The sequence below is a fragment of the Carettochelys insculpta genome, chromosome 3 (assembly GCF_033958435.1).
Source record: "Carettochelys insculpta isolate YL-2023 chromosome 3, ASM3395843v1, whole genome shotgun sequence".
NCBI classification, from domain to species: domain Eukaryota; kingdom Metazoa; phylum Chordata; order Testudines; family Carettochelyidae; genus Carettochelys; species Carettochelys insculpta.
In genome coordinates this window covers 23,896,679-23,924,650 of record NC_134139.1, presented here as the reverse complement: position 1 = coordinate 23,924,650, position 27,972 = coordinate 23,896,679, and the positions used below count along the sequence as shown (strand labels likewise).

Sequence of the window (27,972 nt, the reverse complement as noted above, 5' to 3'; positions counted from 1 at the left end):
CTGGAGACTGACGTCTCTTTGCAGCAGAGCATTCTACCTGAGCCTTTCTAAGACACTGAGTGTAGGTCTGCACAGCAAAATTACTTTGAAATAATGATCCCGGCAGCTACACAACACAACTGCTATTTGCAAATAATTTCAAAATAGTGGTTGGCTTATTTTGAAATTGGTAAACCTCATTCTGTGGGGAATAATGCCTATTTTGAAACTGGGAGAAGCGTGCTTTTGAAAACGGGGCTTCCTTTTGAAGGAATCCTGTCTTCGTGGCTATTCTGCATGTTGTAAGCAGGACTTTCGATGCCTCGAGCGGACACCATTATGCAAATGAGGAAGTGAATATTCATATCACTGCCTCATTGCCATTTTCGATCTGAATTACGTACACCTTCTGAAAGGGAGGGGTAGTGTAGACACAGCCACCCTACAGATTTAACCACAAATCTCACACTGCAATAAATCAGTTGGCGGGAGGGAGGGTGGTTAACTCTGTCAGTTTTCAAAGTCTCAGCCTGTATTCGATCAGAGCAACCACTGTTAGTTTGTGCACACAGATGTCTGAATAAAACATCGGTAAAAATTTAGCATAGGAAAACCACGCATTTTTATGTGGAAGCAGTGGTAGGAACTGACACCCATCTGGCCTTATTGTTCATATGTGGTATCTCTTAACCTCTATGTAATTAAATCAAGTGTATGTCTTTTTAAACTTGCAATGTGCCAAAAGGCAGAAATTTTATTTACCATATAATATGGAGGAACCTTGATCACGGTTTAGTCCACTGGACTAAAGTCATCCCTATTGCAACTCAGGTAATCTCAGTGGAATTACTTCAGGCATGAGCTGGAAGTATTGTGTGTTTATTGAGCCAGAGAGAGATGACAGAGGTGATTTATGTTTTCCTATCATTGTAATCTCATAATGCTAAGTGGTGATTGGTATAAGTTAAAATCTTCAAAGCATAAGACACCAGCAGAGAAACCTGAGAAAAGTTCTTTTTGTTCCTTTGATTTGTATTTCTGGACTAATGAGTTACTGCCTTTCTGCTCCTCATGGACAATAAGCTGTAACTCAGCTGTGAGTTCTACAAACTCTTTCCCCCCACATCTTGAAAAAGAAGCATCTGAGGAGGCATATGACAGAGGTCTGTGAAATCACAAATGATATGGAGAAAGTGAATAAGGAAGTGCTTCTCATAAAATGTAAACTGGGGCCGCCCAATGAAATTAATAGGCAGCAGGCAGCAGTCACACAATACACAATCTACCCGTGGAACTCATTGCCAGGAGATGTGTTGAAGGCCAAATATATAACAAAAGAATTAGAAAAGTCTATCAGTGGCTATTAGCAAAAATGGTCAGGAATGCAAGCCCATGTTCTATGCTCTTTAAACCTCTGACTGATAAAATCTGGTATTGAATGACAGGAGGTGGATCATTTGAATTGCCTTGCTAAGTGCACACCTTCTGAAGCTTGTGGTAATGGTCACTGTTGGAAAACAGGATGGTGGGTTAGATGGGCCATGGGACTGGCCTTGTGTGACCATTGTTATATTCTCTTTACCTGGTCTCTCTTCAGTTGTGTTTTAGTAAAAAGAGTTGGGTGATATAGATGCCATAATTAGAGAACAATGTAAATAACCAAAATATGTAACGATGTTGTAACTCATCTGATAAATTCCTGGCCATAAGCATTTCATCTTGAACAACTTGCTAGAACAAAGTTAGTTTACCTCCATTGTCTCTGCTTGTCCTGAAGGACAAGCAAGATAGCACAAAGCTAGGGATCCACCTAATTTTAGAACTGTATTTGCTGAGCTGTTTCTCTTATGCATACACACTCTTATTCACTCTCCACCTCTCACCCCCACTCCCATTTTCTTAATGAAGTGAAATAGGACATCATCTTGTCAGTGAAGCCTTGTCTAGATCTAGCAATACTGTAGTTTTCACCTATTGGAGACTTTTCCAGGGCTTGTCATTTTCATTATTTTTAGCACCTTATGGGCAGATTCTGCAAACTTGAGAATAAGGGGAAGAATTGGAGCCATATTGAACTAGAATAAGGAGGGATAAATTGCTGTATTCCAGTAACTGAAGGTAGCCCCCACACAGGCATGTTATGCAAAGACATCCTTGTATTCTCTAAAACAGATCATTGAAAGAAGCTACTGGCAAGAAAATATACTGCCCTTTTAAAAGCATGCCGAGTGTTCATTGACATTTTATATGTTGCTATTCAAACATCCTAAATGGTCACAGCTGAAAACTGAGTCTTATAGGTCTTGAAAGAATTTATCAACCTGTAAATTTTAAAGCCTAACATTTAGAGTGTACAAAATATCCTAAGAAAATATTGTGAACTATGTAATTTTGAAGTTTGCATTAAATAATGGGACAGTTTTGATAAGCACTTACAACAGTAGCTAATTATTCTGTGTCCTTAGGAGAGGCTATATCATAGTTGACAACCTGAGCTAAGTAAATAAATCTTTTTTTCCTTTGTGCATGTTTGATCAGTGAGTGTGTCATGCATAACAAACTATTCTTGCCACTGAGTGCAAAGTGGGGAAATACTGAAGAAATACTCATTGAAGTAGCTCATCAACATTTGTTTAGCTTCAGAAAATAAAATATGTAAGTGCCATTTCAATGAAATAATACATCTATTGGACTCATCTGTTTCATCAGTCTAGCAAACTCAGAGTTCTTACTGAAGATAACATGAAAGTGAGGTTTTGAACTTGAGATCTTTGCATGCTTCTTATTAGTGAATAGTCCAATAATTTTCAGACATGTTATACTGTGTGGTCCTATGTCCTTGTCCAGTTTTCCTTCTGTTCTTATGTATATACTGTATTCCAGAAATCATTTTTGTTTTCTTGCTGTTATCTAGAAAACATCCATGTTTTAAATAAATATGACATTTTTAACAATTGTAGATTCACTTGCTCAGTAAAAGTTTCCTTCTGAGTTTGTAAAATAATGTTGCTTTTTAAAGTAGCTGCTTGCTGCTGTGTAAGTTATGGATCGAAAATGTGACACAACATTATGGGTCATAGCATCAGTGGATGCATATATCTGTAAGACCATTAACTCATGGAGGTCTGCAGATTGAGCCCCACTTTAGAGGGGGTGTCATTCCTTGGCCCCAGGTGGGATTCAAATTGCAATATTACTGATTTGAATGCAATCTTCCATTTATGGGCTAAGCTCTAAAGCCATATGGTCTGTTGGACAAATACAAGGAAGTGAAAGTTATTTCACTGTGCAAAAGTTATTTCTTGAGCTCCCAATTGAAATCAGGATGACTTTAGGGTTCTAATGGATGGGCACCTAAAAAGGGTGACCTGACCTGAATGAAATTCACACATTTCAGATCTCTCACATCTTTTTGCCAAGTCCCAAACCCCTCATTTCTTTCTGTTTCAGAAACAGTAACCCTTGCTCTGGGCCAAGTAGTATCTTCCTATTTTGCTGGGTCTCAGGGAGCTCTACATAGCCATTCTCCACCCAAAACTGTCTTCTCAAAGGGCCACCAAAGAGTGCTATTGCCTCCCCTAGTTCACAGACTAGGAAAGAGCCTAATTCACTGACGGAACCAGGTACTAGCTGTTTTACTGACTAGGGTAAGATAAAAGCCCAGGCTATGAGAACAAGAAGAAGTCTTGTGGCACCTTATAGACTAACAGATATTTTGGAGCATAAGCTTTTGTGGGCAAAGACCCGCTTCGTCAGATGCATCTTATGCTCCAAAATATCTTAGTCTATAAGGTGCCACAAGACTTCTTGTTGTTCTCAAAGCTACAGACTAGCACGGCTACTTCTCTGATACTTGTCACCAGCCCAGGCTATGTCTCCACTAGAGTGTTTTGTGGACAAAACTGGTGTTTTGTCGACAAAACCCACAGAGTGTCCAGATTCCCATGGCACTCTCCTTGACCCCAAGGCCAAGCAGCAAAATGCTCCCACCTATGCTCAGATGGCCACCACACTTGTGGAATGGGGCCACCCCACCTGCATCATGGAGCAGGTCTGGGTGAAGGTAAAAGAACTTTGCCAGGGCTATGCCTGGGCCTGCAATGCCAGCCAAACATCTGGGCCAGAACCTGCCACCTACCCTATTTCTAGGAGCTGCACCAGATCCTGAGGGTTAGGGTGTTAACACATCATCTCCGACCTCCCTTGTTGACATGGCACAGACAGAGCCCCTGGAGGAGGAGCACCACCCCAAGACCCAACCCCCGCTGGAGCCAGACATGGGGTCTGAGGCAAAAAGCAGCACCTTTGTTATCGTCGTGGAGTTGGTCCCTGCCAGCCAGGCCACCTCCAGGGCATCATCAGAGCTGGGCAAGCATCCCGCCAGTAAGTAGCCTGGGCATCACAAACCCCAGGGCATGGGAGGTGGGTTCAGATGGGGCATGCTGGGAGCATCACCTGTTCATTTTGGGTGGGACATTGCATTGCACCTGGACCCAGGAGACAGACCTGGGCATGGGTGCCAGCCTGCTGCCAGCCACATAGGAGGCTGGACAAGCCTTGGGGGGGTGGGAGGAAGAAGCCCTGCCAGCAGCTGCCCCATCTGGAAGTGGGTTAGCCACAAGGTCTACAGCCTGATCCCAAACACTCCAAGGAGGAGGAGAGATGTAGCACCCGCTCCCATAGCTGCAGTTGTGCATTTTAATTTGATCTTTCCCTTTACTGTAGAGCTGGCCTGACAATAAAAATTAGTACACATCCCTGGAGAAGGACTGTAGCTTGAGGCCCTGAAAACCCCGGCAGGGGCCCAGACCCAAGCTCCGCAGTAGTGGGTCAAAGCACAAGCACAAGGGCTGGGGGTGTGGAGGTCACTGTAGCCTAAGCCCTTTCACCCAGGGCTGAATCATCTAACCCCATGTGGTGGGGGTACATCTTGAACCCCAGGCCTCCACAAGTTTAACACCAGTTGTGGTAACCACATTAAAATGGGGTCTCAACCCACTTTGGAGTCATGGGCCACAATTTTTAAGAACTGCTGATCAAGGGACTGGTATGCTACAATACTTGCAGTGACACTCTACAGTGGTGCATGTCAAAGGAAGATAATCAGTTGCTTATCTTATTTTTTTATTTTGTGGAATATGATTTTCCATACACTGTGCTTATAAAAGGTATAACTGTCATTCTGGGAAGTATACATCAAAGCCTGTAAAAGTAACTAACATCTGACAATGTTAACGTATAAAAATACTCTAACTTCTATAATATGTACTGAAATTATAAACTCTTCCAAGAACTTTAAAGTAAAGCTTTATCTCTCATGTATAAAGATTTTACGGTAATGATAATTAAGTAATAATAATAGCCTGCTGACAGGGAGTATAACAGTATGGTGCCGTTGAAAGAGACAGTGGGAATCTTTCAGTTGTGTCTGCCTGTGTTTTTGGAAAACTAAAATTATTTTAACATGGGGGTTTGGTTTATATTTATCACTCTTGAAGTTCTATCTTTGTGTCTATGGAATATAGATAGTATTTAGAGCTATGTAAATTGGTTGTGATCTTAAGATAGCTAGTAATGATTACTGGTAAAAAAACTAATTAGGGTTTGTCATTTATTCACTCAGAGTTTTGTACCACTGAAACCTTGCTACTCTATTTAACCTGCTGCTAGTCTGCAAATATCTGCTGCCATGCTATGTTATATCTTCTTTTTTTTTTTTTCTTAATTTAACTCCGGAATAATACAGCATAGCATATACAGGAGACAGAAAAGTTTTCACATTTTTAATACAAGACTGACTTTATTATATTACTGGAGAAATAAGTTAGATTGCTCTAGCAGTCTCAATAAATCACACATGAAGTCATTTTTTTTCTAAATTAAATTTTTATTTAAATAAAAGTGTTATGTTTGTATTTGAACTGACAGCTAAATCTGATAATTAGAGTGCATGAAGTTGGCTTTGATTGGCATTGTAATTGGATTGTCATTGGGCTGAAAACCTATTATCTTTGGATCATGCCCCATGAAATCTGTTGAAGAAACTTTGCTGCCAGTCATTAAAGCCACCATCTTGGCTTACAAATTAGGTTTGAAAGGCTTTTTACCACTGGGAATGTAATTTAAACCAGTGCAATTGCACTCCCATTAATTAAAATTATATTAAAATTACGGTTCATTTTCTAAATTTTTTTATATTTTATTAGACATACTTATTAGTAAATGCTTAACAAATTACATAGAAGAGCTAGTAAAATAATATTTTTAGATAATCCATCATTTCAACCCATGCTATTTAGGATTAATGAAATTAGTCAGTGTGTTGATCATTAAAAGATACAGTATTTATATTTTTCATTACCAGTTTTCATTAAAAATTGTTTAAATATAAAATGATTTAAAAAAGCCCATTTCCTCTGAAAATTATAATTAGCATTACTGACAAAGGTATATGGAGAAAGCCCATTTTAAAGTGGATATTATCCATTAGTTTTTTAATTATTTTATATGTAATGTACTGTATTTTCTTCTTTTCTACACAATGACAATTATAATGATTTTGAACTGATAATAAACAATAGTAAGCCACAATATGTGTAATTTTGTACCATGAGAATTGACCAAGAGAGAAGCTGGAAACATTTTTTGTGTGTGTTGAGGGGGAGGGCAGGGTGCATATATGTGTGGCCTTAGATGTGTTAAATCCCTGCAATTTATCTGTTTAGGAAAAATAAATACATCATGGCTATGTCTACACTAGCCCCCCACTGTCAAAAAGGGAATGCTAATGAGACACTTCGGGATGTGCTAATGAAGCGCTACAATGAATATGTAGTGCTTCTTTCGCATAATGGCAGCCATGGCATTTTGAAAGTGCCGCTTTCGATCACGCACGGCTGCTCTACGTGAGGTCTTTTTCAAAAGGACCCCTCACACTTCGAAATCCCCTTATTCTTATTTGGTTATAGGAATAAGGGGTGTGGCAGGGCCAGGGTGGAGGGCCCCTTCAGAGGGATCCCAAACAAACAGAAGGGCCTGCAGGATAATCACAGGCAGCTGGGCGGGAGATGGTTCAGTCTAACTGGGCCAGCTGACTCCAGGACTGGGCTTATAAGATGCCTTTAAAAACCCTTCAAAGTGGGAAGGGTGGGGAGAGAGTGTGAGAGGCGAGCAGAGAGATGCAAGGAGACCATGGGAAGAGAGCAGGTTTGAGAGGAGCAGAAGAGAGCAGCAGGAACACCAGAAACTACAGCGGGAGAGTGGGGAACTTCAGCACATCAGGAATGGGGACTCACGGCAGCTACAGCCTGGAGAAGGCACCAGGGGAATCGTCTGGGGAAGTGGCTCAGGAAGGAGAGTTGCTGTGCCAAGGGCTAAGGGAGTCAGCCCTTCCCACCAGCAGCCGCATAGGGTACCTGGGCCAGAACCCAGCTCAAGTGGGTGGGGGCCGGGTTCCCCCCAAACCACCCCTCTCCCCAGCGAGGGCAACTGGGCCCTTAAGTGGGCCCAATGGACTGAATAAAGGCCAGAGGCCCAGGAGTAGAACTGACCTTGTCACAGGGGATTTCAAAGTGTGTGCGGTCCTTTTGAAAAGTGCAGACTTTGGCTCTTTTCTGAGATTCTTCCTCGGCACACTGATGTAACCTTGGAAAATTGTTCTACCTGCTACTGTTGAATAGTCATTCCACTCCAAACACCTGGCCTGGGGGGTGATCATAGCTTTGTAACCTGTAGGTTGTCTCTCACAACATCTCACTCTGGTTAGGGGCAACTGTGGGCTCTACGCTGAACTTCTTTGTTTACATCATAGTTCTTGGAAAAGAAAATGGTTAGTGTGAGCATTATATTCTAATGAGTAGCATGTACCTCACATACATCCAAAGCAGATGGGCTGTCCAGCTGGAACACCATTGAAAGCAAAGTACTCAGTGGCAGGATGGGAGAGCTCCATGACAGAGGACAGAAGACTTAACTCTACTGTATTTTTAACATATTTAGATCAGGATGTAAATCTGACAGCCTCCAGCTAGTCGGGTTGTGGAGAAGGGGTTAGAGAAAGCTGCAGGAGGAGAAATCTTTGGGAAATTACATCAAATGAGAAATTACAAAATGATGCATACCCTACAGAACTATTGTGGGGTTTTTTCATTTTTATTAATTTATTTATTACGCGATTGGCTTGCTACACCATTCATTTTTGTCCTACACAGGTCCGGAGTTCTTCATGGGCAGCTGCAGCCTGTGAAAAGATCCCAGGAATTCAACTTCATCTGTGACGGAAGGTATGGGGTGTGGCACAACTAAGGATGTTTTTTATAAATTAAATTCACTTTCAAGCTGCTCTCAGCCCTGTACTCTTCCTCTTCCAATATCCTGTGTGTCTCCCTTGTAAAGGTCTTTGAAATTAATGCAGCTCCCATTGCACTGGTAGAGAGCTGAGCTTTTCTAACGTTCATTACTGTCTGTGCTGCCGAGCAGAGTCAGTTTCAAAGGCTCTTGCTTCCCACACAGAAGTAAGCTGTAAGCAGCCATGACAATAGCTCTTTGAAAAGAAAATGCTGCCAGTGGGACAGGCAAATGGCTTGGGGCTATGTTCAAAGAGCCCCACAAGAAGACATCTAAAGGAGAAAGGTGAGGCTCTGAGCTGAGAGCGGCCTGAATGAAGAATTCCTTTGACATTCTCCCCCTCCTCATACACTCTTCTTCACAATTGAAGTTGGAGTTTTTTTATATCTTATGGAATGGGACACAACTGAAACCTCTGAAGAACTGTGAAGTGGCAGAGTACAATGCAAAAGGAAATGTCCTTAGTGTGAAGAATTAATTTTCTGATCTGGCCAGCTTTCACTCTAATGTGACTCTAAATCTGGCTTACAAACGTGGAAATTGAAAAGAAATGGACAGGGGCATGGAGTGGTGAAGTGAGGTGATTAGCAAAGGTTCTGTATATTCACCACATCATGTTGGCTGGGAAGTAACAACTCTGGTTGGTATCCTCATTGGCTCATCATCTGACTGCAGCTTTTGTCACAGCCATTTGCATAAAGTGATGATCATCATTAAGCAGAAAACTAATCTTTGTGGTGGGACAAGGATGTTTCTAATGCCATTCCCTAAGAATTAAAACACCAGTCTTTTAAATATGAGAGATGAATACTGTTCACATTCAAAACAAAAAAGCAGTAAAGCAGCACTTTAAAGACTAACAAAACAATTTATTAGGTGAGCTTTCGTGGAACAGGCCCACTTCTTCAGACCGTAGCCAGACCAGAACAGACTCAATATTTAAGACTTAATATTTAAGGTACAGAGAACCACAAATAGTAATCAAGTTGGACAAATCAGAAAAAAAATGATCAAGGTGAGCAAATCAGAGAGTAGAGGGGTGGAGGGGGGAGTCAAGAATTAGATAAGCCAAATATGCAAACAAGCCCATATAATGACCCAGAAAATTCCCATCCTGGTTCAAATGGATTTGGGCTTGTTTAGTGTACAGAAGAGAAGACTTAGAGGTGATTTAATAGCAGCCTTCAACTTCCTGAAGGGGAGCTCTAAAACGGAGGGTGGGAAACTGTTCTCAGTGGTGTCAGATGGCAGAAGAAGATGTAATGGTCAGAAGTTGAAGAGGAAAAGGTGTAGGTTAGATATTAGGAAAAACCAGTTCACCAGGCGGGTGGTGAAGCAGTGGAATGCGTTGCCTAGAGAGGTGGTGGATTCTCCATCCCTTGAGGTTTTTAAGTCCCAGCTGGACAAGGTCCTGGCTGGGATGACTTAGTAGGGGTTGATCCTGCTTGAAGCAGGGGGCTGGACTAGATGACCTCCTGAGGTCCCTTCCAGCCCTATGATTCTGTGATTCTGTGAAACCACGTGTTACTGTATTGAATTTGAATATAAAAGAGAACAACAAGAAGTCTTGTGGCACCTTATAGACTAACAGATATTTTGGAGCATAATCTTTCATGGGCAAAGACCTGCTTCATCAGATGCATTATAATGTAAATAATATAATAAGAGAGTTCAGCAGCCTCTCCTTCAAGAGTGTTGTGAAAATTCCTCTTCAGTAAGACGCAAACTTTTAAGTCATTAACAGAGTGACCCACTCCATTAAAATGCTGGTTGACTGGTTTGTGGATCAGGAGTGTTTTTATGTCTGTTTTGTGCCCATTAACTCTCTGTCTAAGAGAGTTTGAAGTCTGTCCGATATACAAAGCACCTGGGTATTGTTGGCACATGATGGCATATATGATGTTAGTTGAGGAACATGAGAACATGCCTGTGATTCTGTGAATAACTTGGTTAGGTCCAGTGGTGGTATCTCCAGAATAGGTATGTGAACAAAGCTGGCAGCGGGCTTTGTTGCAAGGAAAAGTTCCAGGACTGGTGTTCCTGTGGTATAGACTGTGGTTGCGGGTGATAATCCTCATAAGGTTGGGAGGTTGTCTGTAGGAGAGAACAGGCCTGTCACCTAAGGCCTTCTCGAGTGTGGCATCCTGATTAAGGATAGGTTTTAGGTCTTTGATAATGTGTTGCAGTGGTTTGAGTTGGGGGCTATAGGTAATGACCGGTGGTGTTCTGTTCTTGGCTTTTTTGGGCCTATCTTGGAGTAGCTGGTCTCTGGGTATCTGTCTGGCCCTGTCGATTTGTTTTTTTTTATTTCTCCTGGTAGGAAATTCAGTTTTAATGTTTGTCCTTACATTTTCAAACTGAAGGTTTAGCCATGAAGGTTCTCATTCTGTGGTCAACAGGAGCTGTGCATCAAAAATCCTACACGAGTCAAAAATTTGCCTTCTAGCAACTTTGCTATTTCTCCTCTTTTCTTGTTCTTTAGGATGATACTCTCTTGTTCTCCTTCAGATTCATTATTTGCAGTGAAGATGCATTTCAGCTGCAGGCGTCCCTACTTCAGAGCCTAGGTTTTTCAGTTTTAATGTTGCAAGGTTAGTTGGAGTTCTCCTTGTGGATTGTTTTCTTCCTTATGAGGGAGAGTTGCTCCAAAGAGCTACCTCCCTGCTTGGCAAGCCAAGACCTAGAAATTCACTGCTTCCAAGGTTATGATTCCCCACCTGACGAATCACAATGGGATTCCATCTGAAGTCTCTTGCGTACAGTAGCTTCTTCCAAGTTAACCTATTAGTCTGTGAAACCATTGAACTGCCTTAGAAGTAGCATTTTCAAATAAAGCTTATACTCAGGTTTTGATTCATGTGTTCCCATGTGTGAATTTGCCTACTCTGTGCTACTTAACACATTGTTCTCTGGCATCAGGAAACTAAGTAGTTCTTTCTTTTCTATCTTTCTTTTCAGTTTTTGTTGCTCTAAAGGCAAAGTTTTACTTGATAACCTGAGAGCTAATATAGAGTAAACTTGGAATGTATCCATTTGTTAAGGAGCTTAGAATATTTGCGGTGTTGGTTTTTCCATCACTTGCAGACTGGGATGTTGTACGAGATAAATAATTCTAAATGTACTGATTCAATAAATAGTATAGTCAAATCTGCCCTTCCCATACTTTGGCTGCCTGATAAGGGAACTTTCTCAGTTGGTTCAGCTGATTGATAAAATTCCTGCAGGTATGAATAATATCCTTGTCTTATTTACACCTGCAACTCCATTCATTTCAGTAAGGTTACTCTTAATTTACATCAGTGTATGCAACAGGAAGATTTGTCCCAAGGTCTCACAACAGGAGACCTATTCCCTAATCCAGCTTCTTCTCAAAACTTTACATAGCCATCTACAATGAATATTTTACAGATTAAGTGTAAAAATGATATTCATCTCATGAATAGCTAACAATAATATAAAATTAAATAACAATGAAAATGCAAATTTCCTGCAAGTATACTACAGAGCAGTACTTTACAGTATTTACAGCTACCCTATACTTCATATAAATTACAATTAAATTGCGTTAGAACACCCAGCTTTCTGGTTTCAATAGAAACAGTTAAATCTGTCTCTTTTTTACACTAATTATTTAGTCATAAAAGATTATTGAACTCTGGTAGAGTTTCCCAGTAGTTAGCTCAATTAATAAACAAGAGTTGGCAGGATCCAAATGATTGGCACATATTCCTGGAATGAAGAAAACGAAGAGTGAATGTGTCCAATTTCTGCAGAAAAAGAATAGTTTGTAAGAAATGATTTGCCAGCATGGATTTGCATGATAGTGAATTTAGTCTTTTTCTAAATTAGCACCCTTGATAATATGTATTCACCATTATTTCAGGTGGGCAAAATCTATCGTGGTCTCAAATACTATTGTAACATTCTGTTTCTAAAACATATTGTATAATCAATCATTCCCATCTAAATAGGTAAACTCTGGTCTAGGTACAGCGCCACTGAAGTCACTGTCACTTGCATCTCCTTATCCCACAGTTGGATTTGGCCTTCATAGCTGCTCAAAGCAAAAAAAAGCAAACTTTTTGTTATAGTTCTGCCTTTCGTACAGATTTCATTTTTACTGCATCACAACTAATTATCCAAGATAACTTAACCTCAATATACCATCTTGTCATTTCAGTTTTTTGAACATTTTTCTTTTCTAGATCTTGGAGAAATCTCAGCTCCATAATCCGCTGTCATGAATCATTAGTCTGTTTCAAGGCTTGAATTTGGCCAGATGTAAAATGAAAATAGTAAATCTACAAAAGAGAAAGGTAATGACACTAGACAATGCTTTGGCAATGAATCTCTTGGGTCCTAGGAGTCAGTCGTTAGCTTACCTGAAACAAAACCTAAAACTAACACATGAACCTCTCTAGCATGTGCAACTGACTTCTGCTGCAGAAGTAGGTGATCACAACATGCCAACTGGACACCTAATTCCCTGATTTGCTAACTCAAATTGTCAGTTGTTTAGCTGATTTCGAAGTTTCTGACACTGAAGTGGGCACATAACAATAAGAACTAGAACTGAAGAGATGGGTCTTACCCATGAAAGTTCATTACCTAATAAATAAATTTGCTAGTCTTTAAGGTGATACAGGTATTTTTTTTTGTTTTTTGTTTTTTGTTTTTGTTTTTTTTTCTGTAGCGCTAAATGTGTCCTCCTATGCTGTTTGGTCAAAAGGAAGGATTGTCTGGTGACTAAAACACTGGACTAAGCTTGAGGTTCAGCTTCCAACTACACAGACTTTCTGTGTGACTTTGAACATGTCATTTTATCTTCCTGCATCTATACAGTAGACATAATAATAACTGTTTTCTCTTCCATTTTGTCTCTCTCATCCCTAAGTGTTCAGGTCAGGGATGATTTCATTTGCCTAACCCAATGGAGCCGTTATCTCTGTCAAGGTCTGTAGATGCAACCACAAAATAAACAATTAATAATCTTCAAGCTAAAGCCCAAGAATTCAGCTAAAGTCACTTTATTTTTTTTTCTGTCCAGTGTCTCCTGGATTTTGTACATTAGGCTACATCTACACTATGATATAAAGTCAATTTTATTAAGTTCTACCTTAGAACACTGAGTTTTATAAATTCAAATATTAGTACAGTAAACCCTCGAGAAGCTTGCTTTCGATTAACTCAATTCACATTAACACGAGTTAAGTGCAAATTGAAACTGCCCCCCCGCCCACACACCTCCAGTCACCCCGCTCTCCCAGCTGGGAGAGCCCAGAAGACACGCAGCTGCTCGTGGTGCAGCTTCTCCCAGTGGGAGAAATTGCACTGCAAGCAGCTGTGTGCCCCCCAGCTGGAAGAAGCAAGGGGTCTGTGTGGCTGCCCCAGCCCCACTTCTCCCAGCTGCCCACTCCCCCAGCCAACCCCCCCAATTTACATGAAATTTGATTTACGCAGCAGTTACCCAGGACACAACCTCCATGTAAAACATCACCGTAGCATTCTGGGTTTATTAGCTGGTGCAGGATGGGGAAAAAATGCCCCACAAGTGGTTGTGCATATGTGATGCCATCTTTGCAAATTGCACTGCCCTCATTCCCCTCCTGTGGAAAGCAAATGACCATTTTTTCAGAAGGAAAGAAGTAAAAGTAGGGAGTCCCTGGCGAAAGAAAACCAAATAGGCTGGCTTCAGAAGGTGACTGAACCATGTAAACTGGTTGATCAGCTGCTTTTCCCCCATCGAAAGAACAGCTTTTCATTATTATTTTTCCCTTTAGGTAAGACTTTTGCCTGATCAGACAACCAGTGCACCAGGCAAGGGACTGTCATACCCACATGCCAGGATGACTTTGTGCCCTGGGATCACTGAGGTGACTGTGCCATCTCAACTGGTCCCTCAACTAGTTTTCTCCCCTTGAAAGCACAGTATGTATGGTATGACACATTTTGCAAATAATAATGGAAACAAAACTGAAAACAAAAATTGCCTTCTGAAATGGAGTCAAATTTCTGAAGCTTGCTTTGGTGTGGAAGCTGAGGGGCCAGCTGACGAGGTCCCTTCATTGGCTTTCATAGGTGGGGGCAGCCAACCCTGAATATCATTGAGTGTGAGAGCTGCTCCCCCACATACGATTAGGGTGGAGGTGTAGCTGATGGTCTAGTTGACATGGTCCCTTCAGAGGCTTTCTCTGGAGGGGAAGCAGCCCCAAATATTATTGAGTGTGGGGGCTTCCCCCACATATGATGGGGGTGGGGGTGTAGTTGACAGACTAGTTCAGATGGTTCCTTCAGGGGACAGGCTCCTTCAGGGGCTTTCTGTAGTGGTGGGGAGTAGTTGAGGGAACCTGTTGAGAGGGTCCCCTCATTGGCTTTCTGTCTCCTGGCATGTGATGCCCCAACAAAAACATAGCAGAGACATCCAGCCCCCAAAATCTTTGCCACAAGGGGTAGGGGAGGAGAGACTTCCCCCGCGCAACAGCCAAACCCTGAAATCTTTGCTGCCTTTGGAGCCTTCATCACGCGCAAGTCAGGATATGTGCTTTTATGGGATCAAGGGCCAGCCACAGGATGTATTTGGACAGGGGATAGATGCTGACTGTACAGTGCCCATGTGGGGAGTTCCCTTGTACAAATGTCAACTGCAGAAAAGAAGTTTCTTGGCCTCTCATACAAGTACGACCCCCACAGCCTAACTGCTATATGGTGTGGTGGAGCAGGGGTTGGCACCAGCACTGGAAAAAAAAAATCTCGGCCTATCAGCCCTCTTGTGCAGGGAAGAAGCCACCACCACATGTTGAAGCTATTTTTGTTATGGGTAGATGTGATTGATGCACTGGTAATAAATAAATTAATTCAAAATGGTCACAGGTACCCACTTCGATTTCTCAGGCATCCTCGTGCCAAATTTAAAATTTGCGGGCTTACTGTTACCTACTTCCTCCACACCTGGAGAGCAGCAGAAATGGAAGCAGCCAGAGTGAAAAGCTGTGGGACATTGTGGGTTACATACAGGACACCTCTGGAGGCCAATAAAGTCAATGTAAGTAACTGCCATTTCCACATTAACATTAATCTGTCCTTTTAAATTCAAACTTGGCGCTACTCTGACTTGCTTTGTGGGTGTAATAATATCAACCTTAGCACTCCCTAAAATCAACCTAATGGTATTCACAGTGAAGACAGTGACATTGTAAAACGGAACTAACTGCTTTAAAATCGGCTTTTTGATGTAATGTAGACATAGCCTTAGTGTAATATTTACTCTGCTTACTCCCGTAGAAGACCAGATTAAATTACCTCCCACGGGGAACTCTAGCCATGGTATCCTGTGTAAATGCAGAGTCTGGTGCCTCAGGCATACCAAGATGCTCCTCTCCATACTTCGCTTCCATGACATGCTGAGGACTCGACTTGTGTAAATCATCATACTGCTGCTAAGTCAGTTGAGCTACAGCAATTTAACTTTTTTCTGTTCATGTGGTTTCAGATTCATACTTGGTATTTCTACATGGAATATGCTAGACTTACGCTATCTATGATTTTGACTCAGAGGTCACTGCTAGCTGCTCAGTGAAGGAACATTGTAATAATATTTCAGTGGTAGCCCCAGTGGAGTTAGTTTGTTGTATGCCACTAGTGGTTCTTTCTCTTCTTCCAAACTACTTCAGGGCAAGAAATTCATCCAAGAGATTCAAATTAATAAAAAAAATTTGGTGTCCTCTGTGCAACGGGAGTTGTAGCCATAGAAGTGTCTCCAGTCATAAAGGTTAAAAACTTATCTCTATCGTAAATAATAAATAAAATTAGATACATTCTAGAAAAGGTATATGCTTCTAAAAAGTTAAATCACACAATAATGAATTAATGGTGAGACTACATCTCAAGGGAAACACTGTGGGGCATGATGTGTTTATTGTCCAGCTAAAATGGCTAGGGCACCTATCTGCAATGAAAGTGTAGAAAATCAACCACCATATGGCATCTAGCATTCTTTTCAGATGAACATTCCACATAACAATTAGTGTCATCTGTTATTAAGTAAGCCATGGAAGACTTAAAATGGAGTGTTGGCATGTCTGGACAACAGTATGCACAACATGCTATGAAGTACTAAAGCAACAACATCTCTGGTATTGTTGAGACTATCAGATGGCTCACTTTCCCTTCTTCCTCCTGAATAGTGAAGACCAAGGTCAAGGGTATTCTAAAGGATGTAAAGTATAAACAGCAACTGTACTCCATTGCAAACTATCTGTGGAGTCTGAGTATAGAATCTGAATAGGACTAAGGCTGGTGGTTCTTGCTCAATAATTGAACATGTAATGGAAGATTCTTAGTAGCAGAACCAATTGACATCTCTGCTTCAGTGAAATAAGCATCCAAAAATCTGCAGGCGAGTTGGCAATTATGTGCACAATTATATTCCACATATGCAGAGCTGTGTGGATGCCAGTGCTGATCCATCATCAGTGCCAGGTTTTCTTTACTTAGGAGATCAGAAGGGGAACACGTAAGGGAGAGAAAGTCCACAGCCCAATTAAGACATTTTTTTTTCAGGCAATGGTGTCAATACTGCGTGGCTCAAATGATTATGGGTTGGCTGATACACACTCATCCAGATTTGTATGCTGCTTAAACTAGTTCTTCAATGGTTTCCTGCATGATTAACTGGAATTCTGAAATTCTCTGGGGAGCTTTACACCAGGCTTATCCCTGAAGTAGGGGATGATGCCTCTCATAAATAAAGAGCTGCAGGCCATGTCATCTCTCCTGTTCTTCTTCTGCCAGCCCAATTAAAATTATGTCCTGTAATTCCCATCACTTTGCCTTCCTCTGCTTGCCTTTCCCTAAGTGTTCCTATTCTATGTAATGGAAGTTGATCAGAATACTAGTGAATAGAATTGGCCAATATATTCTTAATGAAAGCTTTTTATTGTTTGTTTGTTTGTTTTTCCTCCATAAAAAATCACCTGTTGTTGCACTCTGGGTATTCACAAACCTTTCTCCTTCCTCCCACCCACCCTCTTATTTTAGCTGCAAGTTCACTCTGATGAAAAGCAGAGAAGGGAAGGAAGTCCTCAAAGGTCATAAGGTCTAGAGGATTACTCACACAGCCAGGAAATCTTGTTATGCCATTTACCACACACTGGTTTACTTACACGGGTTGAACCTCTCTAGTCCTCTGCTCTTTTGTCTGGCAGCATCCGTAATACAGCATGATTTTACTTAGCCAGACAACTACTTATCATGTGCAAGAACTTTCAGAAAATCAGGCCCTCTTCTGAGAGAGCAAGTGGAGAATCCACACACAAAATACGCTCTTTCGAATTTCTTTTGAAAGAATGTGGTGCTTCTTCTGGAGGCCCTCTTCCTTCCCAAATGAGAAAGAGTGCCTTTTTCTGAAAGATTCTTTTGGGAAAAAAGTGTGTGTTGATGCTTCTGGGGCCCTTTGCTCAAAAGAATGGTCCTCATGGTGCTGGATTTTTCGATCCCTGGCCTGTTCTTTTGAGAGAGCAGATTGCTCTTTTGACCCATGTTTTTGTGTGTGGGCGTGCTCTTTTGAAAGATCTTCTGGAAGATCATCTTTTGAAAGATCACTGTAGTGTAGATGCAGCCATATATGAGTCAAGTGACTTGTGTGGGAGGTACTGAATTAGGTTTAGGACTAAGCATCAGAAACCAAGAGTGACATCCTGTTCACTCTGGTGTCAGTGACAAATAATTCATTGACTTCAGCAAGGCTTAGGTTTCAACCTAGGATTCTAATTCTGATTCATAGTCTCCTGAGCTGCAGCATAACTTTGTGCTTGTCATTTACTTCTCAGAGTCCTGATCAATCAACCAGTTATCTCTGAGGATTTTGGTTAGCATATGCAGATATCTGGCTAAATCCAGTTATTCATGCTTAATTGTCAAGTCTAGAGTAAAAAGGCTGATTACATTTAGAAATGTACAATATTTTTAATTCTTACTACATTTGCTTCTTTTTTAACAGAGGCTCTTCACCATACATTTATCTAAATTCAGCCTTTCTAGTTTGCATTTATTTTGCAACTGGATACAGTTGGCTTATTCAGTGAAATAAAGCTCATGCTAAAAATGTTATTTGTCTCCACAAAAAAAGGGGTAGATCCACAGGAAAGCCTTTTTTACTGACACTGAAACTATTTTTACTGATAAACATACAAATCACACTTTCTGTTTTATTGAACTCATGATCTTGGTTAGGAAATAAAAATGTTAACAGTAGACAGACAAACCAAACCAAAACCAAACCAAACCAAAACAGAAACCAAAAACAGAACAGAGTTACATGAAAACAAATGTGTGTCATTTATATGTTTGAAAAGATAGTAAGTGCAATGGACCCAACTGAAGGAAGTATTCACTTATTTGATTGTTTGGCACATCTTTAAGTCCATTTTTATTCAGCAAAATAGTTTACTGCTTGCTTACAGTTAAGAACATTCTTAAGGCCTATTGACTTCAGTGGAATTACACACATACATATACCCATAGTAATGACCAAACTCCACTTGTCTGATATCAGTGCAGTCTAGGTCCCTGGCATCCAAGGCTACGTCTACACGTGCACCCAACTTCGAAATAGCTTATTTCGATGTTGCGACATCGAAATAGGCTATTTCGATGAATAACGTCTACACGTCCTCCAGGGCTGGCAACGTCGATGTTCAACTTCGACGTTGCTCAGCCCAACATCGAAATAGGCACAACGAGGGAACGTCTACACGGCAAAGTAGCACACATCGAAATAAGGGAGCCAGGCACAGCTGCAGACAGGGTCACGGGGCGGACTCAACAGCAAGCCGCTCCCTTAAAGGGCCCCTCCCAGACACACTTTCATTAAACAGTGCAAGATACACAGAGCCAACAACTAGTTGCAGACCCTGTATATGCAGCACGGACCCCCAGCTGCAGCAGCAGCAGCCAGAAGCCCTGGGCTAAGGGCTGCTGCCCACGGTGACCACAGAGCCCCGCAAGGGCTGGAGAGAGAGTATCTCTCAACCCCCCAGCTGATGGCCGCCATGGAGGACCCCGCTATTTCGATGTTGCGGGACGCGGATCGTCTACACGTCCCTACTTCGATGTTGAACGTCGAAGTAGGGCGCTATTCCCATCCGCTCATGGGGTTAGCGACTTCGACGTCTCGCCGCCTAACGTCGATTTCAACTTCGAAATAGCGCCCAACACGTGTAGACGTGACGGGCGCTATTTCGAAGTTACTGCCGCTACTTCGAAGTAGCGTGCACGTGTAGACGCAGCCCAAGAGTAACATTTGGCTCTCTAGCAATGATAACTTAAAAGTTAAGTCTAGAGGGCTCTTTTGCTTGGAAGAGGCTATTTTTTCACGTGCCTTGTTTGTTCAGCTTCTGTCTTGGCATGGCAGGAGCAGGATCACAGTATGTTTGCTAAGAGAAGAAGGGTAAGACAATAATTATCAGTATCATTCAATAAAGCTGTATCTTCGTAAGACTTCCTTAAAAATATACTGAATGTTGCTATTGATTTCAAATGTTCAGTGTCTGTGCTGGAGGGGATTCTGTATTTTTTAGAAATGTAGTCGATATGCCATAAGATATTCTTTATGTACTTTTAGAGTATGTTGCTAATCAACTGTAGAGTTGTAAATATATATAATATAGAGCGTGTTCCTGCTATGTATTGAGGAGACATATCTGCTCTCGTTATTGATTTGGGCTACCTTTGTATGATGTTGCCCTTCTTTGTTATTTGATTGTAAAATGCATGCCTTTCTTTCCTTCCGCTTTCAGTTCTATATTAGTGCTGTGTTCCAAACAGCTTGCATAAAATCTTGGTAAGTGGTGTAGAATCTTCAGATTATGTTTCCCGGTGAGAGATCCTAATTTATGATTAGGCTCCGGGCTGGATCATGTTACCATAAACTTCTGTGGCTTAAAGGAGACTGCTCCCCTTATCCCTTTTGCAGTGGAACTTATGGGTTGTTTTGTCGCAGTAGAAAATGGCTTTCTCTGACTTTGAACAGAAGCTTTATATTGAAACAAATATGGAAGAAATTAGAAATACTTATTTAGGAAATTTCGTAGTGGCATTAAGTTGGTATTTAATATGATTATAGCTTTGCAGATATACTAGTTTGGAAGGATGTCTAAAACATTCCCAGTGAACAGTTTTGCACCTCAAGCTATTAGACAGACAAAACCCCTCAGCAACACAGGATTGGTACAGGGATTGCCATTAATAACTTAGCATTTGTCAAGAGATATATCACAATTACCAAGAAATCAAAGCCTTTTCTCTGAAAGCAGTCTGATTCCCTACTGTCTATCCCATGTTCTGGGGTAACAATTTTGCCATCAATAGAATTGTGCCACTTGAACATTTTAGTAACTCAGTGGTCAGTTAACCTGAAAAGAGGAAGTAACTGAAGACTGTGAGGTACCAACTGACAAATACTTGCCATTTAAAGCAAAACCAAGCTCTGTAATTAACTTAATGAATGCAGCAAAATTGAAGTATTCATCTTTAATCTTGTTTCCCATATAGCAGTGCAGAACAGAATGGTGAATGGTAACATCCGTTCAAAGTTAGTGTAAGTGAAAGGAGACTCCGACCTATTTCATTTTGGAGGAGAAATATTTTAGTGGCACTGATCGGGGATCTGCTTCTGTTGCACCAATTGGTGAAATCACGTACAGTGTAAAATGGGAGTAACAGAGTGGTGAATCCAGCCCAGCCATTTCTAGATAAAGCTCAGGAGTCTCTACGTTCTTTAAAACTGCATTTTGGAAAGTAGGGAAGCTCTGCCTGAAGTTAGCGTATTAGCATACATGCTGTAGTTTTCCTGGAGGCTTTCCAAACTCAGTTCATGTTTAGGTGCTGTATTTCAAATCACGTACAGCTCTTGTTGTCACCTTGATTTTAATCCTGGCACACGGGCAGTGAACATTCAAATGACTCTTTAATTTCTGTTCCTTATAACTGTGCTCAGGTGCAACATCCAGTGGCTTAGAGAGATGACAGGAGAAATATTTTGGCAGTGTTCTTTACACTCCATATTATGTAGTCTTTAGGATGCTGACTACAGATAACTTGTGGCAACACTTGAACCTACTGAGGATCATCGTGCTGCTTTAGCTGTGTTTAAAGTGCCTATTATGTGTTGTACTTTTTTAAAAATAATGCCTTTTTCACAGCTGCCATTAATTAGATACCCTTTCTCATGTGGCTGACGTTGTCAGTGGTTATGGGAACAGCCACAGCCAAGAGTTGTAGCAATGGTGAATCACATCTGTGCTTAATGGATTTTTTTTTTAATTTTTATAAATCAAATGTTATATAGACAACTTTGTTTCTACTTGTGTGGGTTAAGACTGACTTGCATAGACTTTGTGCTAGACTTTGATGAAGTTGGAAAATGACACAAGGAGTGCTCGGGTGATAGGTACCGTGCCATCACAAGATTTGATAGAACACATGTTGCATTTTAACATGTGTTACTCTAGGATAAACATTTATTTCCAAAGAAAATAATTACTTTTAGTACAGCGACGACTTACAAGATAGTCTCATGGTCTTGAAATGAGTATGATAATATACTGTTCCATTTGATCAGTCCCTATAGTAAAACTGAATGAAGGGGTTTCGGTGGTTTGGGTTCTGCTCATAGAAACATTATTGCGTAGTACTAACATATGGCTGTCTTTTTCTATCCTGTATGTGTCTAAGTAGGAGAGAAGTGCTCCTGTGTGTATAGACATGAAGTGCTTTAGCCATCCGTACATGAAGCTCTAGAAATCAGGCTTTTCACAAAGAAGTCCATAGAGATACAGGGATGAAATCTACATACCCTAATACAGGCAGGCCTCAGCTCAGTTAATGGTTTGATGTTATCTCCTTGGTCTTTTGTACAGCTGCCCTGCCCTTGGTTCAGTGTAATTGCAGACTACAATGGTAGTGGCCACTTCAACCACTCAGACAGCAGCTGTCCCCTTTGTGGAAACCTAGTAAGGTCAGTGCAGAGCCTCCTTCAGCCAGTGTAGCTGGGTGTGATGACTGCACTATAAGGCAGCTCTGTATCTTTCTCTGATGTGTACCTCAGGGTGAACGTGACATAGTTTCTTGTGGGCCCTCCCGTCTGGATGAATTTTATCTTGAAGATAAATAGACCTATAGAGCTGTAAGATCCAACTAATAAATCTTTACCGAAGACATGCATTACAGAAGATACAAAAGATACATACATTTTGTTTAAAAAAAAAAATCATACCTGAGAACCTGCTACCAAAAAAAAAAAGGCCACTTTAAATGATTCATTTGTTATAAGAAACTGAAAATAAGCATGCTTTCAGAGTAAATTATCATTGCATTATATTTGCAAACTGATAATATTAGTGACAATTGCAGGTCTATCTGCTGATGTACAATTTGAATATCATGTTTCCTTGTTTCCCATTTTTTACTGTTCAGACCCTCCATAGAACATTATTGTCACTGCAGACCTTTTATCCAAGCACTGTTGATCACAGCATAGGAATTGTCATCCTATTTGCATTCTGTGGATGCATCATTATTCACAACATTTGATGTCCATAAAACACATTAAAACTATTTCCTTGAGCAAAAATAATCAGCTCACCGCTGTACATATCATTTGTATACTCAAATTGTAAAATGTAAATTGATATATAAGAAAATGGCCCATTAACTTTTTCATTAATGACAATAATACATTTTGTGCATCAGCAGTAGGAGGATCCTATATTCATTTTAGGGGACCTGAAGGATAAATGGAGGTTTCTATGTATTTCATAAAAATGAAGGCTGTCATCGAAATACATTTCAGATCTTAAAAAAAATGTGTCCTGGTTAGTTTTTGACAACATCATTATACTTGGCTTCCATCTCAAAATAAAAATACTGTGTGGGGCTTGATACTTCTGCAATTAGGCAAAATTCTCTCTGAAGATCATTGGAATTTTGCCCAAATAAGAGATCAGGCCCTAGGTATATGTTAAATATTCTTTTATAAAGGAAAGTTTATGTGTATCGAATGTGTAAAATGTCTATTGCACCTTACCTGGACGGTCGATAATTGTGTGAAACTATTCATCCCATTTATATCCTATCACAACTTTAATTTTTGAATTTCATTTTAAGTATTAGTAAAATCTCCACAAACTCTAAGGTGTACTGTATCTTCAGTTGCTAGATAACCCAAGAATCATTCTTTTCTTGGAAATCTACCGTCAAATTCAAAATAGAAATATAACTTATTTATTGCAAAATATAATGGACGCTTATATTACAATTTTTGTAGGGTTTTTGTTGATTCACATGGAACATGGTATGTGCTGTAGATATAATTTAATAAAGCATGTTCTTTCTTTTCTGGCATTAATAATAATATTGTTATAATTCACATTAATTAACTCATTTTAGTGTGTGTATGACTAGCTGTCAAATCACTGTATAGTCTCCATTTGATTAAAGGATAGATTAATAATTTGTCTATAACTGATACATCAAGCACTAACAGATAAAGAGCATCTGATATTAAGTATGTGAGAAATAAAATCTGCTGTCAGTAAATTGCTTAGAAAAATTACACAGTACATTTAAATTACCATTTGCTTAGCAACATGCCCTTGTAGACATTCCAGTGGGGCTATAAAATGATCGATTTACTTTAATTTTCTACTGAATCCTGAAAAAAATTGCTATCAGTAACCTATCCCTTCATCATGGCATGCTGATTCACTCTGTGTATTAAATTTACTGGCAAGGAGCAAGACGTTAACAAAAAGTAACAGATAATGTGAACATTTCATGCATAATCTGTAATATGAGATATGTATTAATAGGGAAATTATGATGCATTCAATTATTCTGAAATGCCTTCCAGAGATGTTTTGATTTGGCTGCGCTCTGATAGTAGCAACACAGCAGGGAGCATCTCAAGTGATGAATAACCTAATCTCCTAATCTCAAAATGGGCACTATTCACAGCTAGCCTAGGACAGACTGGTGCAAAAAAATTGCACTTTGCATACACAGGTATGGTAAATAAATAAATAAATACATTCTAGTTTGCTTACAAAATGCATGTTCCTAATTAATACTAGGTTGGCATCTGCGATTCTACAAGTTAAGATATTGATCTGGGAAGAAGTTTTGCCCATCTCTAAAATAAATGTATGCAACAAAAGACTGTAAAAATAATTTCACATTGCATTTATTACTATTAGCATTAGAAATAATTGCTTTTATAACATTATGCAAAGGAACTGTTTCTCATTTGCCCCATCAATGTATACCTGAAATGATATTTGCCAAGCATACCTTTCTTTTTTCATTTCCAAAGAAACCTACCACAACAAGAAACTCTTCATTTTTCTAGCATCATTTCTATGTACAAAAATCTTTGCTTGCATGTAATTAAGCAGCCACATTTACTGTTTTGCATGGTGAACAATAGTCTAGTTTCTTGGAGGGTTAAGTAGGATTTATTTTATTGTGTATGTATTCAAAGTAGTCGAGGTGACTGTCAAACAGGAGCTTGACATTCCTTGTCCAGTACTGTGGCATTTTCCATGCACAAGTGCAGATGGACTATTTTACTCTCATTTACTTGCCTTCTTCCATGGGATCATTGCAACAAAAAACAAAACCCAAAACCAATGAATTGGAAAAAAAAAAAAAAAAAGCAACAACAGTCCTGAGAAAATATGCTATGCAAATATGCATAGTCCTTTTTATATACTTAATTAGCTGATTATGTTGGGCCCAGTTTTTGATTAATGCAATTTGGCAAAAGTTAATATTACACCAGTGTATTACAATTTTTAGTAATTATTCAATGTTAATATGGCAGACTTCTTGAAGAAAAATGAGAAGGAAACAGTCTCTCTCTTTTTTTCTTCAATTCACACCACTGTTCTGCATGGTAGTATGAGAAGTAATTATATGTAAATAAATGTGTTTTATCTTTGAGAATTATCTTGAGTGAAAAAAATTTCTGACATCCTCATCCTCACTTCTTACGCTAAACGTTGAACTTTGAAAAATATCGCCATTTATAAGGTGCAAAAAATGATTTTATGTTCAGTTTTGGGATGTTGCAGTTTACATGATTTACAAAGTGATTTGTTATAACAAGTACCTTTGCCGTTTAATGGTAATGCCACATTATGTGTGTTATTTTACAAGGATTGCACTTAGCTTGCCTAATGTCTTTGGCAGCCTGGCTTATAAGTTGTCTTTCTCATATAAAGCAGAACAGTGTAAGACTACTTAGGTTTCCTGTGCTTAAACAGTGTGATTTCCTTTGTGTTCTGTTTCATGTGAGCATCATGTTAAACTACAGCAAGATATGGGGCGTTTTAAGTAGCCCTTACCATAGCATTCCCAGGTCTGCTATTACAGCTATGTACTACAGTATGTATTTTGCACAGCATTTTGTCTCTAATTATGGTTTAGCAAACAAGGAAGAAGTGGGCCCCATTTTATGAAACTTTCAGATGAGTGATGTTCAGTTTATTTCAGTCTTTAGTATACTAGAATGTACAATTGCTCTGAAGATAAATAAAAGATTCAGCTGGATGCCACTGGAGAGCAGAGCAGCATGTCTTTGGCATTGCTTGAGTCTTATCTGATTTGGATTTGTATACCTCATGGGGAATGGCAAAATATTGGAACAGACGGCTTGATATTTCCGAAGAATATAGTGGGCTTTATTAGCACCAGTTTCACTCCCTGACTGACGGCTTTTTCAAATTTTTTATCTGATTAATCCTTGCTACTGTATGTAAATGTTATTCCTCTCTGCGTAAGGGAGGCAACCAGCGATTTGTAATAAATGCTTATGAGTGCCTGAGGCTGCACTTAAACTTTAAAACATCTATTATTAAGTTGCAAAAAAACACTGTAATGGCCAATAGTGACCTCATAGGAATTTTAATCTGTGGTCTGCTCTTCTGCATTAAAAACAAAAAAAAAAAAAATTGCCTGAAGTTAGAATTATGAGCAGTGCTATTTTAACAGCTGCATTTTGATTATTAAAGTGTGTTTTACAACTGAATTACAATGCTTTTATGGACTCTAGGTTTAAGATTTAAAAAGGTCATTAAACATAGTTGGTTTTGTCACAGTAGGTGTCATTGTGTACACAATCTATTTTATATCATAGCACTTAGGATTTAAAATAACACGGAGAAGCTTTTTAGTTTGTTTAAACATGCAGATTATTATAGATCTTCCCAGGTATTTTGACCCTTTGCAGTCTGAGATGACTACTTTCATTATTATTTTATTAATTTGACAAGAAGCCCTACTCTGTGTATCAATGATCCATTTGTTCCAGAAATAATTAAAAATGCCAGCCTAGAGCAATAAGACAACAGAAACACTTCTGGCAAATCAGTGTTGAGAAATGCATTGTTTGTACGGTAGCCAACTGTTTAGTCCTGAGCCATTTCTACATTTTCTAAATCTGATTGTATATAGGTTCATTGACAGTAGGTATTGACTTGCAGTGTAGTTTTGGAAAATGCAGGGACTTTCAATTGATTTATCTCATATGTCATATGCTGGACATTATATGTAATGTTTACACCTTTCACAACATAAATACAGAATCAAACACTACATTTTCCCCCCATCAGTTTATGGGAAAACTAGGTAGAAAATATAAACTGAAATTTTCTTCCCTTTGACTTGCCTGTTAGACTTTGAAATACTTAAATCTTTAATTTTCCTTTCATTATTTTGCCATGGTATTATCACTGTGAAGAACTAGAGTACATACAATGCATGAATACAGTTTCTGGGTGGCTGCATGTTAATGAGTGCAAAGGGAAAAATGATAAGTATAGAAACCTCAAAATATTTGACAAAATGTCACAAAGGATTGTATTTGCATGTAGTACCATGGGTAGGACATAATGATTAGTGTGCTGTGCATTTCTGGCAGTACCTACTCTAGCTTATCCTGATAACATGTCGGCTGCACAGCTTTGAATATTGTATATGTTCTTTGAACATATCTATGACTAGCGTAGCTGTCATTCTATTGAAAAATGTGGCTGCACGAATGACAATATTGCTTTATTTTTTTTGAAAAAGACGACTCCTAAATAATTATTATCATGCTAATAACATTTGTATTCTTTTGTGTATAATTAAGATCTGCCTGTCTAAGCATGAAATAGAGTTGAAATCTTAAATAAGTGTGCTATCCTTAACCTATTTAGTAAATCAGTTTTAATTTCATATTCTTTAGGTTAAATCATAACAATAGACTGCTGTATACAGAAAATTCCGCAATTTATGGCTGTAAACCTACTTGGGAATGTTTAATAATAAGCAAAGCATCTGTGAAATTAAAAAGCTACTATTATAAACATAAGTGCTGAATAAAAGAAAATGAATCAGCAATTACTGAAGTCGTGTTTTTTTTTAATTAGCATTAACCCTTTATTTCCTACTATGAAAATTATACATCTGATTTTATCTTTGGGCCTTTGGTGATTTAAAAATATTGCATATTATAAGAAACATTTTTGCCCTTTTGAAATCTATTCTGTATGTCTCTTTGCACACTGTGGAACCATAATACCAAATTCTTTTCTTTTATACAATGTTGTG

The 27,972-nt window shown here is 39.5% G+C and overlaps 1 long non-coding RNA gene across 2 annotated transcripts in view; it reads left to right on the top strand.

Moving 5' to 3' along the window:
- Positions 1–19,165, top strand: part of LOC142010219 (uncharacterized) — a 53,973-nt gene extending 34,808 nt beyond the window's left edge. For both annotated transcript variants that reach the window (XR_012644730.1, XR_012644731.1), the window contains 3 exons: positions 8,190–8,261; positions 15,217–15,367; positions 15,607–19,165. This is a non-coding gene — a long non-coding RNA (uncharacterized LOC142010219). The remainder of the gene's footprint in view (positions 1–8,189; positions 8,262–15,216; positions 15,368–15,606) is intronic.
- The last annotated feature ends 8,807 nt before the right edge of the window (positions 19,166–27,972 follow it).